Here is a 12,365-nt window from a genome sequence, read left to right as displayed (position 1 = left end):
CCCAGAGTGGGCCTCGCCCCTTCTCTGGCTATGTCCCCGCCCATGAGCAGCGTAGACGCCGCCCCGGATGCGGCGTCCCACAGCGGTTTGCCGCACTGATTAGCAAGGCAAAGTAAGGGAAGTTTTTCAGGCCGTTCACCGAGCTGCGAAGGACTGCTGTTTTTATTATATTAATTACATTCAAACGGCGAAACACGCACGATAAAAAAGAAATATAAATGCGCAAATATTCTGCGCCAGGACTTGAATTTCGGAGGAGTTGTCCGGAGGCGAGCGGCGGAACAGAAAGGAGCGAAACAAAATTAAATCAGTGGGAATGCAAGGAATTAAATAGAGACTTAGGCATTTTGTCTGGCTACAAGGTGTGTGTGTTGTGATAGATAGAGAAGAGAGAAAGAGAGAGATGGAGAGAGGAGTGTGTGTGTGTGATAGGAGACGAGAGAGAGAGAGAAGAAGAGTGTTGTTGAGTTGTGTGGAGTGTGCTGTGTGGCATCTGCATGCCCACTCTAGGAAACAGACGACAAACTTGAGTCCCACTTTACTTCAGGCGTGCACGTCTGGAGGTAAGTGTACGCGTGTAATTTGTGTGTGTGTGTTGTGTGGTGTGTGTGTGTGTGTGTGTGTGTGTGTGTGTGTGAGTGATGTTTGGGTTTGTTGGACCCTGTGGTGTCTGTGGTCTGCTGCACTCTGGGAAGAGGGAGCTTTTTTGGACTGGAAGCAGCAGTGAATCAAGAAAGTTGCAAGATGAGTTTTTTGTTTCCAGTTGCCATGCTTTTAAAAGGTGTGTGTGTGTGTGTGTGGTGCTTTTGTTGAATGAATAGTGACAATCAGAGGTATGTGTGTGTGTGTGTGTGTGTGTGTAAAAAGTTGCTGCTCATTGACATTTCACAGTGCAGCTACAGACTGCTTATTCTACTTCTAAAGCCACCAATATTATCCTTATGAAATGTGACACTGAAGGACCACAGCCCTGTAAAAAAAAAAAGAATCCTTGGTTTTACTTAATTTTATTCATTTATTTGTGAGGGATGACACACTAAGAAGCATTTATAGGATGTAAACGTGTCAGATTTTAGTGTGTAGTTCATGGGCAGATTGATGTTCTACATTAAAAGAAACAAGGCATCTAAAAAGCTGAGAATTCATATAGGATGATGCAGCATAAATGAAAGGAAACCCAGTGTCCAGAACAGACATCAGTAATTCATTTTAAACATAAATGTTGTTTAAGGATTCGGGAGAAGTTGTGTGCGGTTTTTTTGAGCGTTTGGCTGCAGTAGGGTGGGGTAAATGTTCACATGTATTATTTAGTGGAGGTCAGACAGTACAGCTTATAATGCAGCGAGGGCAATGAAGACTGCAAAGCAGCTGTAATTGTACGGGGAGGTCTAATGGGGTAAAGAAGCTGCTGAATCATGGGTGTACATCTCGGCCTCAGTGGACAGAGAATCGACTTCAGGAAAACTCAACAACACCAGATTCTGTGCAAGGAGCCTTTATTGTACCTTTTTAAGATTTGTATTGTATCCTACATTGTGTTTTACTGCTTAATGGTGAGGTTTATAGTTACAGTACCTTGTTTATTATCTAATGCTTTTATTATTATAGAGTAAGGAGAAGGAGATTGGGAGCATGCTGGACGATGCATTCATGGTCCCATCGCTGTATTTGTGTCCCAGGTTTTCTGTGATTGTTAGAGCTGAATAACTTCCTATCGTACTGCTTCTCTGTGTCCAACTTTCTGTCCTATAAGTTAGGACACCTTTAGTAAAGCTGTACTTTTTAAGATCCCTGTATCCTTTCACGACTGCAAAAAGATAAAGGAAATGACTTTAATTCAAGGAGCTGTGAGGTTCCCCCCTGAGAGCTCGCCCCGGCCCTCAGATCAGCACAGGTGATGAGAGTAAAGTGGGCCTGTCCTGCAGGAATGTGAGGTCTGAGAAGACGCAGCTGCTGTGAAGCAATGAGAGGCAGCCCAGGCCCGAGACTCCGGCAACTGGTCCCCGTCGACATCTGACACCCCCACAGGCCCCCGCTGTCTCGCTATTTCTAAAAGACCGGCCTCAGTCTGTATCACATCGGAGAGAGCTGTGTCTGCGTTCAGAGATATCACCGACACCGCCTGAAAAGACTGAAGCTGTGGTTTGAAAGGTTGTAGGGATGTTTGCAGGAGTCTGTGTGGCAGTAGGAGGTTTTGGAATGAGACGATCCGCCTTTCTAATTCTACTTTGAATACTGTAATGGCGTGTTATGTTTAATGAAGGTGCGCATGTCGGGAAATCTCAAACTTTTAGGTCAGTGTTCCCTCAGGGAAACAATTACTGACTTCAGGTTTTGTCACCTTGTACATCCTGTCAGACCTGAGGAGGGGAGGCCTCAAGTTGGTCCAGTCTTCTTATTTGTGTCCAATTTGAGTTCATACAAATTCACACATCTGCCAACTGTGGCCATTAACTTCCTGTTAATCAGTCACAGTTAAAGAAGGATGAATATTTATAAGATTCTTTGGTTTAAAAAGAGACATCAGGGGATACAGTCCTGGGCCTGAGAGGACAACCTCTTCTGTGTCATACTGCAGCAGATTTTAGATGTAGATCAGCTGAGGCATCATGGAGGGAGAAAGAGCAACTTCCACTCTGCAGTTTTTAACCCTCCTGTCATGAAATATACATGAGCAGTAAAATAACTCTGTCTCTATATCCAACCCCTCTTATTTTTTTGGATAAGATAAAAATAGTTATAACTGCTACAGTGATTTTAAAGTAGGACAGTTTTATCCGAAATAACCAGAGCCAAAATATCAGCTGTACATTTTATTGGAAGTTATAATCAATCGTGAACACAATGCTGCTATAAGCTGCTATTTCTACTGTTTTAACTGACACAGGGAAGTAAAAAGCAGCTTTAAGTTCACCATGCTTTGACTCCTAATACCAAGGGTCTGTAACTGTGCTGTTCAGCCTACGTAGTTGTTGTTTCTGTTAAATTGCAGCCTTGGGAAGAAGGAAGAAACACTTACCAGGGCCTTTATCCCAGAAAACATTTCATTGTTCTTTAAAAACATAAATACAGTGTTTGAAAAGTGCAGTGGCTCTTCAAACATGCAGTTTTGTTCTCTTGATAATTGAGGTAACTACCCTCAGTGCTCTGACTCTGACTACATCCACAGCAGCTCCTGTGAGCTCCTGTGCGCGCTGTTCCTACAGTCGCTAACATAATCTAAAAATGGGAATGACCCCATCGTCCAGCCCCCCCCCTCCCGCAGCCCGTCAAGGTGTTACCTGCTCAACCGAATCTCAGCTTGTTTTTCGGGGGAGAACAACAAATCACGTGCTGCAACCTCACATGAAGGGATGTCCTGAAAAAGTGTTGTATGGCGTAAGTGACCAGCATGCACATGAAGTCATTAAAGAGGAACCTGCTTGTGTTGCACCGAACAAAGCTCCCCTTTCTTTAGTAGGCCATTATATGAGCGAGGCTTTGGCCTCAAAGGCTCAGCTTCCCCGCGTTTTGCATTTCCCCTCATTAACTCACTATTGCTAACAGTAGCAGGAGTGAGACTGAGAGAAGAAAGCGCATTGTGTTGTTCTTTGCAATTTTGTTTATGTGAAATGAGCTTAACTTTTTAATTCGTCCCATAAAATGGCAAATGGAGTCAACAGAACAAACAATACTGATCTTATCTCCTTAAATTAAATTCCATCCTCCATGTTTTGGACACAGAAACTGTTTTTTTTGGTCAAACTTCACAAAAATCACAAGAAAGTTGAATATCATGCAAAGAAAGCATTAAGAGCTTGGAGTTTCTTTTTCCTACTGTACAGCTTTTATAAACCGCCTCTGAATAATTATGTGATTCCACGATTCGGAAGGACTTAATTAAAAGATGAAGTTAAATGTGGATATGGATGCTCTCTTGCATCCTAATTTGTCTTTTGGTGTCAGGAAGTGGATGGTTAGTGGCTTGGATGGCCATGTAGAAACTACTAGTTAGTGGAGGATGAATGTTTCATGTGACAGTGCCGCAGCGTAAACGTGCTCATAGACGTCCCCGTTTTCCAAATGATATTCTAGTCAAGGTGCGGAGGTATTAGAAGTAGAATCTTTGCACGATGACACCTACAGGTTAACTGACAGATGCCAGTGGCCTCAACGCTGCAGGGTTTTTGGCAGCGGAGCACTAATTGATTTGCTGATTTTTTTGTGTGTGTTGTGGCACAGCTGTGACAATAGCTACTAGCCCCCTGCAGTCTTACGGTACAGACAGGACAGGGCCTATGGTTAATCCCCAGGTATGTGCTGTTGTGTAATGGTACACAATACTGACCATTTGCAGAGCAGTGCTGCCATGAAACCACTTTAACTGTCAGTGAAATGTATGATTGGCTTGAAAGAAGCCTTCATATTGCTGCATTGGCTTGATATCATATTAACATATTCATGCAAGTGCACCCACTCAGTGCTAGTCTTAAAACCTTCAGGAAATTTTGTGATTTCTGGCATGCAGGCTAGTCAGGAGGACAGGAAGAAGAGATGGTAAAGCGTTCTCTTTGGAAGATGATAATGTTTGTAGTTGTATCTTTATCATATTGAGTACAAAACCAAAAATTATATCATGACATGAAAAGCTTGACCTAACCAAATATTGTAGTTTCTAACCAGTCATATGAGTCATAGTTAGCTGCTGTTTCTGTATTACTTTTACAAAAGAGCAATCATTATTATCCGAATGTAATTTAATATGAAGACATTGATTGCAGCGGTGAATAGCACTGATTAGTTCGAAATTCAGTTTGTATATAACTTTTTAGTAGTGACTTTACTGAATTTCAAGAGAAAATACGTTTTATTTGAAAGGCCAATAAATCAATCTGATGTGAAACACCCGCGAATAACTTTATTTGTACTTTCCTTGAAGTTAAGATATTTGAAGAGAAGAGAGGTCAGGTCTGGAATTAAAGGATCGGATGTGCCTGTGAACAGATTCCTCACCGACGTTAGGAGTACAAGGGCCATTCGTTTTTTTCTTTATGGCATTTAAGTTATATTTCGAACAGAAGTTTTCAAAACATTGTCTGTTTCATCTAAAATGTGCATAAAAGACTAGATATTCTGAAAATATAGAAAGTGTAGAGTTTCGTCTCTACACCGCCGCTGTTATCTGTGATTCTGTCATTTTACAGTAGTCTGTGCACTGTCAGAATGAGGCAAGAGGGGAGGAAGAGCGGAGATAGTTGTGGGTAACTGACAACAAACAGGCTGTGATAAGGTGGATTTCACATGCAGCCTGAGACACTCACTGATAGCTGGAATGCTTCTCGTGTCTAATCTTTACTGTAGTTATCAGTGTAGTAAATGAGCAGATGATAGAGGGCTACTTTAGAGAGTATTCTTAAGTCTTAAACCTTAACTCTGGCAATTATGGTCAGGCGTGTAGTGGTGGAAATGTGCGCTGTTCTCTGGCTGTTACAATAACTTTGTGTCAATCGTTGGAATTTCTTTTATATTTGTTGTAGACGACAGGGAAACTCTTACGTCATTTAAACATGTTTGATACTTTGAAATTCCTGATGTGTCAGATTTTGCTGTTGAGATTTTGGTCTCTTTATTTCTCTGTAAGTTATCAGAATATCTCTAAACTTTGTTACGAGATTTTGTTGAAACTTTGGTAGGAAAGTTTACCCTTGAGCCAAGGAACAAGTGATGCGTTATGGATCTGGATCCAGGTGCAAATCTTGGCATTAACAGAGAGAGAAAAGGCATTTTTCAACGTTTACTTGGTTTTAAAGAACCCACGATGCTCCCCATGAAACTTTTGTGTATCACATTAACTAAATAATAACTAATAAGTCAGCTTTGTCACTCTCTGGGTTTTTTCTTTTTGTAATAAGTGACAGCAGTTAACAAGAGATACGTGGTGTATTAGAGGGAATAGGTGTTGTCCTAATGGCAGATGTGCTTTGAAGCTGCATAAATATAATACTTCTCTCTCTCTCTCTCTCTCTCTCTCTCTCTCCTCTTCTCTCTCTTCTCTCTCTTCTCTCTCTCCCTCTCTTCTCTCTCTCTCATACGACAAGCAGTAGTTCTTAAAGAAGTCATTGTTGTGTCATTAAATGAAAGAATGGTACATGCCCCTCCACTGACTCTCCACTGAGTCTTGTTGTGCCACAGTGTTCAGTTTAACATCCCTGTCCTTTTACTTTGGCTCCCACCTGCATCCCTCCTGATTACCCACTGATGCATTTCAGAGCGGCCATTCACCGCAGTGACTTAGTAGTCCGGTTGAACGATTATAGTCAGACACCCTGGAGACGATTAGAGGGTCCCTATTGTCTCCGCAAAGTCTGAGTCCTCCACTCGGCCTGAAAGAGCCCACTTAACAGTGAAGCTGTCTGAGCTTAGCAAATATTTTTGCTCTACATGTCATGCTGGCTGAGCTGCTCTACAGAGCAGGTGAGCTATGAGAGTGGACTCCAAATGCCAACTGTAATGAGTTTCCCCCCAAAGTCCGAGCTAGGGATGGAGAGTCCAAGCCAGTGTGAGCTTAATAAGAGTTCAGATGGAGGGCTTGACTGTTCTGACCTTCTCAACTGAGAGAATGAAGTATTGTTCTCAGAGAGTGGACTAAGTAGTTTTGTTCTCGATGCTGATTCTCTGTGGTCTCTTTTGGTGAAATAAGTATATAAAAGCATGAGGTTCTTTTAGAGCAGTGGGTTTCAACCTGGGATCCAGGGACCCCAAGGGTTCTTGAGGGGGTCCCAATGAGAGAATGTGTAAAAATGGCTGTTCTATTCATAGGTTTCATATTCTCAGTATGTACAGTTATGGAATAATTTAATCTTATCAGATGAGGATTCCTGAGACAACATCTTTTTACATTTCAGGTCCGTGGGCTGATGTGTATCAATTTGTGGGTCCTTAACACCAAAAAGGTTGAGAACTGCTGCTTAAGAGTGTTTGCGGCATCTAGCTAAAACATGGCAATGTGTTGCTTTTCTTTTGTTTCGTGTCATCGTAAATTGAATATCTCTGGATTTTTTAATGTTATGTGGACAAAGTAAGAAATCAGGAAGTGCTACCTTGTATTTTAAACTTCTTTTTATCGATCGATCAATCAGTCCATTAGGGAAAACCCCTAAAACTGCCCTTGAATTCCTGGGTCCACCTTTTTGAATGATATTTTTCCTTCCTGCTGATAATAAATCAAATGTCTCCAGCTGATGTCATGTTGAGATACTTCCAGCACAGCTATGATGGAGTCTGATGATTTTAAGCAACCTAACACAAGGGTAAACATCAGTTATTGTTTGTCATCCAGAAGAATCAAAGAGTAATGGATCATTTTGCACCAATGTTTAGTGATCACAGTAGAGTATAAAGAGATATCTGTTTGTTATGTTTGTTTCCTCAGTAGACCAGAATGCAATGCACAAAACATTGCATTTTCAGTAAAACCTTTCTTTCTGTTCCAAGAAACTCTTGGTCCTTGTTTTCTATTGCTATTGTTATTGCTGTCTGCACAAACACATGAAGCCTTACTAAATAAAACAAGACCATGCATGTTTGAGGTTGTCAAAGGGCATTCTGGGAAATGAAGGAAGTCTCAAACTGAAGGGAGAAATAGGTGAGATGTGTTTAAGGGATGTGGATATAGCAAAAGTCCAGTGTTTCCTCGCAGAATTTATCCTACAGCACGTGAAAATCACAGATTAATAATGAGTAAGTGAAAGGGTATCTGAGGATGGAATTTTCCTCTAACCTAGAAAGTCTTGTTTATTTCTTTTTAACCAGAAGTTTACCAAATGTCGCCCCGCATCATCACTCCACAAGCTCTGGGTGTGCAATAAATTACGAGGTCATAACATTAATTTAGCCTCTGTAGAGATTCTGGCCAACATCTTCCGTCATCTCCTCGAAGCCTGCAACCCAAACTTGCGTTATCATCACGCTGCAGCTCTTTCTGTCTCCCTGTCGACTGCGGCGCTGACTGCACCACCAGGCTCAGATTTCAAAAGGCCTGCGGTCGGCTGAAGGCAGAGAGACAGCAGTCGTCCCCCATCCTCAGAAAAGACGGCGAGAGCCACTGTAACGCTTCCCTGTAATTACAGGTCATGTTTTTTCCTAATACGCTAAACAGATGTGCTTAAAATAATGCTGAACATTCAGACCCCGAGTTAGACATGATGACCTGTCATTACTATCAGCTGGTGAAGGCATGCACTGTTTCTGCTGCCTAAATCATTTGGATGGAAGATTCTCAAATTACAAAAGTGTTTTATTCTCTCTCAGGGACAAAACACATCATTTTCATAAAAAAAACCCTAACAAATGAAACTTAAATCCAACAAAAAGTAAGAGTTAATAAAAATATATTTATATATAATGACATGCACCATATATAAAGATGACCCTATATTTGTTTTTTAATCAGATCTTTTCTGTTTTAATGGACATCTTAAGTGTGAAGACGTCTTCTGTTTATCATGATTTACATTTAAAAACAGGCCTTTGAAATGCACTCCTGTCCTAAACCGCATTAGACAGCTGACTGCACTGTATCACACATGGATGTCAGATATGTTGATTTTGTGTGTTGGGTTTGTTAAACTTGATGCGAGTTCAGCGCTACGACCTTTAATACGTTCTGACTTGCGAACGTGTCCACGAGTGTACTTTTTGCACTGCCAAAATCTGATATATTGAATTCTGACATTTTCCTTTGATCACTGATGCCCACTCATGCATTCCATGATTCATAGTGATGTCTTTGAAATAGCTCTTAATGTAGGTGTTAAATGGCCTTAAGGAAGAAACCTCTTCTGTATCGTTATGCAACGCTTCACAGAAGAAACCTGTGGCAGCTAATTTGATCAAATTCACTGCAGCTAATTGACCATGAAGATGACGAGCCTGTATACGTGCCCTAAGGTTGAAAAGGAACTTTTTTTTAATGCTTTTGTCTGCACGCTTGACCTCATTGCAGGTATCCACAATAGGAAACAGTGTTGCTCTCTTTGTGCACATTAGAGGACATCTGTGTTCATCACTGTGAGTTAAAGGCGTCTTGGCACTGAGCTGTTTGAGCTGCTACAGACATTACTGCTCGTCTCCACCCAGCTATGAAAGACGAGATGAATCGTTCTGGCACTCGCAGCCTCTCTTTACTGTGCGAGTGTGTGTTTGCAGACAAGCTGTGTTACTCATCCCGCTGTATGGATACTGGGCCTTGGGTATGTATATGGTGTTTTAGGTCTTACATTTTAGCCTTTCTTCTGTAGTTGAAGTTGTTTTTCTACATGTTGAATGTTTCTGGGGGAAACATGTTAGTGTTCTGGCTGCTCCTTAGCGCTGTCTTCCCCCCGGGCCAGGGGCAGTTGAATGGGTCCGTTTTGCCCAACAGACTCCCTTTCTGAGGGGGAAATGGAGTGTGCATAATCTGGGTCAATGATACCTCCTAGTCCTTCAGCGTCTTCCTCTTCTTCTCCTCCCTCTTCTTCTTTCATCTCCCCTCTCTGCTTTTTCACAACTGCTGCCTACAGTTCATTTTGACCAGTTAATTGTTAATAAAGTTTTCAGTATAACCCAACTAATATAGAAAGTCTTAGCCTGATATGGATTTTGATGTATGAGAGTAAAAAATTCAGATAATCGGCTGATATTCCATCTGACAAATCTTCGGCATTTCTGTACTTTTATGCCTTATCATTTATTGGCTGGCACATACGCCGATACGGATATATCGGCTCTACTTTCTAGTGCCTTTTACTTTATGATTCATATCAGTCAGTTTATGCCACCTTGCTTTCTACGTACGTGTCATAAAGTTGTTTCACTGCAATTTAAGTGTGATCCTTCTTTTTAGCTGCGGTTATGCGTGTCGATAAGGTTGACACAGTTCGAATTCAGTACGGTTCAAACGCTCAAAACGTCCATGTTGATTTAATTAACTGTTTTGTAAAATTTTAGAAAATCTAAGTCAAAATGTGCAGATTCTGGATATGATCTTAGAGAGAACCATTAAACCTTAACACGTTATTATGCCTTTAAAACAACAGCTGTTGATGATGTGCCTTTGGTTTGCCGGCCTCTTTTATTGCGGGGTGGTGGTGTACTTTTCCTATTACGCCGGCCAAATGTAGACCGTGCAGCGTCATATTGATATTTCCAGAGCTAGAGCTGGAGTCTGAAAGGAAAAACATTTTTCCACTCTCTAAAACAATAAAATGTAAATGTGAGGTCAGTCCAAGAGCAAGGGCCTTGTTTTAGACTCATTTTACACCAATGCTCTGCAGTCATACACGGTACACCAATTGCTCCACCTACAGTAGCTTAATTAAACCCCAATTCAGGCAATTATAGGGGATTGAGTGAAGGGGAACAAAGAAAGGTCCTCAGTGAAACAGAAACACACACAATGCCTCATGAAATGCACTTAAAGTAAGTGTGTGGAGTATGTTTTAAAATGAGAAAGGGTTTCCCTTAATGTCACTCAGATTTAATTGGAAAATGCTTTGATGTCTGTAATTATTACATGTAATTGTGTTGTAGTTATATTATAATCAGCTATTGTCTTGAACTCTACACACCACTGGCTTCTGATAACAGTTAACCATTAAATCAGTAGCTCACACTTGTTTAGTTTTATGGCTTTGACTAATACTGAACCGCTCTCTGCCTCTGCTAGACATCATTGGGCCGTACGTATCCGTATGTAGACACTTCCCTTTGTTTAATAGCGAGAGAATTCACGGGGTAAATGATCTGATGATCTCCAAAGAGATTTAGCCCACCGTGAATAGGACAGAAGTTAGCTTACACATTGCTTTAGCCAGAGTAAAAGCTGGTTAAAAAGGAAACAGCAGAGTTATAGAAGACAAAAGTGTTAAGAACGCACCAGCAATCGAGAGTTGGAGACAGGCAACAGGTTTTGAAGCAGGTGTTTCAAGATCAGCCGTCTCATTTAGCTCGTCTTGACCCTCGAAACAGGAAAAGCTCAAAATAATCATCTCATGTATCCTTTGACAGCCAGATCATTTGGCTGTTTTTATTGGATGTTTGTGGGTTATTTTAGGTTCAACAAAAGAACATTAATGGTAAAACAAGGTGTCCTGCACACTGATGAGTATTACACTGGTCCCCACTGTGTCTGAGGTTGTCTAAAATGTCACATGACTGGTTGTGTTGCATTGTTGAAATCTCCTTCAACACTTCTTTTTTCTCCCTGCATTGCATGGTCTAAAACAGGCTTTGTCACTCGTTTAGCACGGCCCTTTATTGTTCCTGTTGTTTGGGTTTAGGATCCTTAATGTTCGGCCCCCAGCTGTTTATGTTGAGAAGTGAACGTAAACAACGCTGCAATGGAATACTTACAAACTTGTATGCGGCGCCATATTGCGCTGTGTTTCAATTGTGGTTCAAAGTTTGACTTCATTGTTTGCCCTCAAATTTGGCTGGATATGAAGTCTTGAATGCCAATTTCCTCCAACACTCCTTTGTCACAGTTTCTGTATCTGACAGAGTTTATAAATTATACTAATGTGGGTTTTTTCTTTCCATCAAGGAGAAAAATAAAACCGCTTTACCCACCCCAGAAACTTAAACTCCAATATGACATTAGAAGCATCTTTTAGTAGAAGGTGAGATAGAAATGTGCTAACAATGCCATGATGGTGTTGTTATGTTGAAGCCCCCCTGAGCTGCACTTCCTGTCTCACCCAAAGCTGCTGTCATTGTCCTGGGAGTGGACACAGGAAGTGGAATTCTCCATGGCGACAGCAGAGGAGTGGTGCTGTTGACTCCCACTGTTTCTGGTGCTCTTTCATACAAGCTCTCAGTTGTATTATTTTTTTAAATAGCCATTCTTTACAGCAGCCTGTAACACAGTTCGATTTAGTTGTGAGGAGTCTTTGATTATAGTCATCATTAACTTAAATGGATTTACCACATTGAATCTTCAGACTACAAGTTAACTGAATATGGGAACTGCTCATCACCACTGACATAAAAGGTTTACTAGAAACTTTAACCTGTGAGTGTGGATGAAACCATGTTCCCAATTCTCACAGCCTCCCTTTTTAATGAGGGTCCATTAGAATTAATCCTGCAGTCATTTAAGAGCTTTTTGACTTAACCTTGTAGTTTCGGTCTGAACCTGTATTTCCACTGAAGCTTACTGGTTGGATTACCAACATTTGCTACAATATTTATTTTCCGTGAAGGCTTATAATGTTAGAATACAGGGTCAGTGAAAACACTTAAAAAGGACACAACATGAGTTAGAGATAACAGAGCACACGGTAGCATGCAATGTATTCACTGTTGTCCTTGGAACTTCTGCTCTGTTCTCTGTATTAATTTCCTTCCTC

The 12,365-nt window shown here is 41.1% G+C and overlaps 1 protein-coding gene across 10 annotated transcripts in view; it reads left to right on the top strand.

Moving 5' to 3' along the window:
* The first annotated feature begins 500 nt into the window (after positions 1 to 500).
* myo9aa (myosin IXAa) overlaps positions 501 to 12,365 on the top strand; it is a 104,370-nt gene continuing 92,505 nt past the window's right edge. For all 10 annotated transcript variants that reach the window (XM_035651739.1, XM_035651740.1, XM_035651742.1 and 7 more), the window contains exon 1: positions 501 to 563. The gene's annotated coding sequence lies outside the window, so the exon portion shown is untranslated. The remainder of the gene's footprint in view (positions 564 to 12,365) is intronic.

Source organism: Morone saxatilis, unplaced genomic scaffold, assembly GCF_004916995.1.
Source record: "Morone saxatilis isolate NCDOM2014 unplaced genomic scaffold, NCSU_SB_2.0 Contig11, whole genome shotgun sequence".
Classification (NCBI taxonomy): Eukaryota; Metazoa; Chordata; class Actinopteri; family Moronidae; genus Morone; species Morone saxatilis.
Note: the sequence above shows the minus strand (reverse complement) of the source record. Positions and strands in the feature narration are given on the sequence as shown.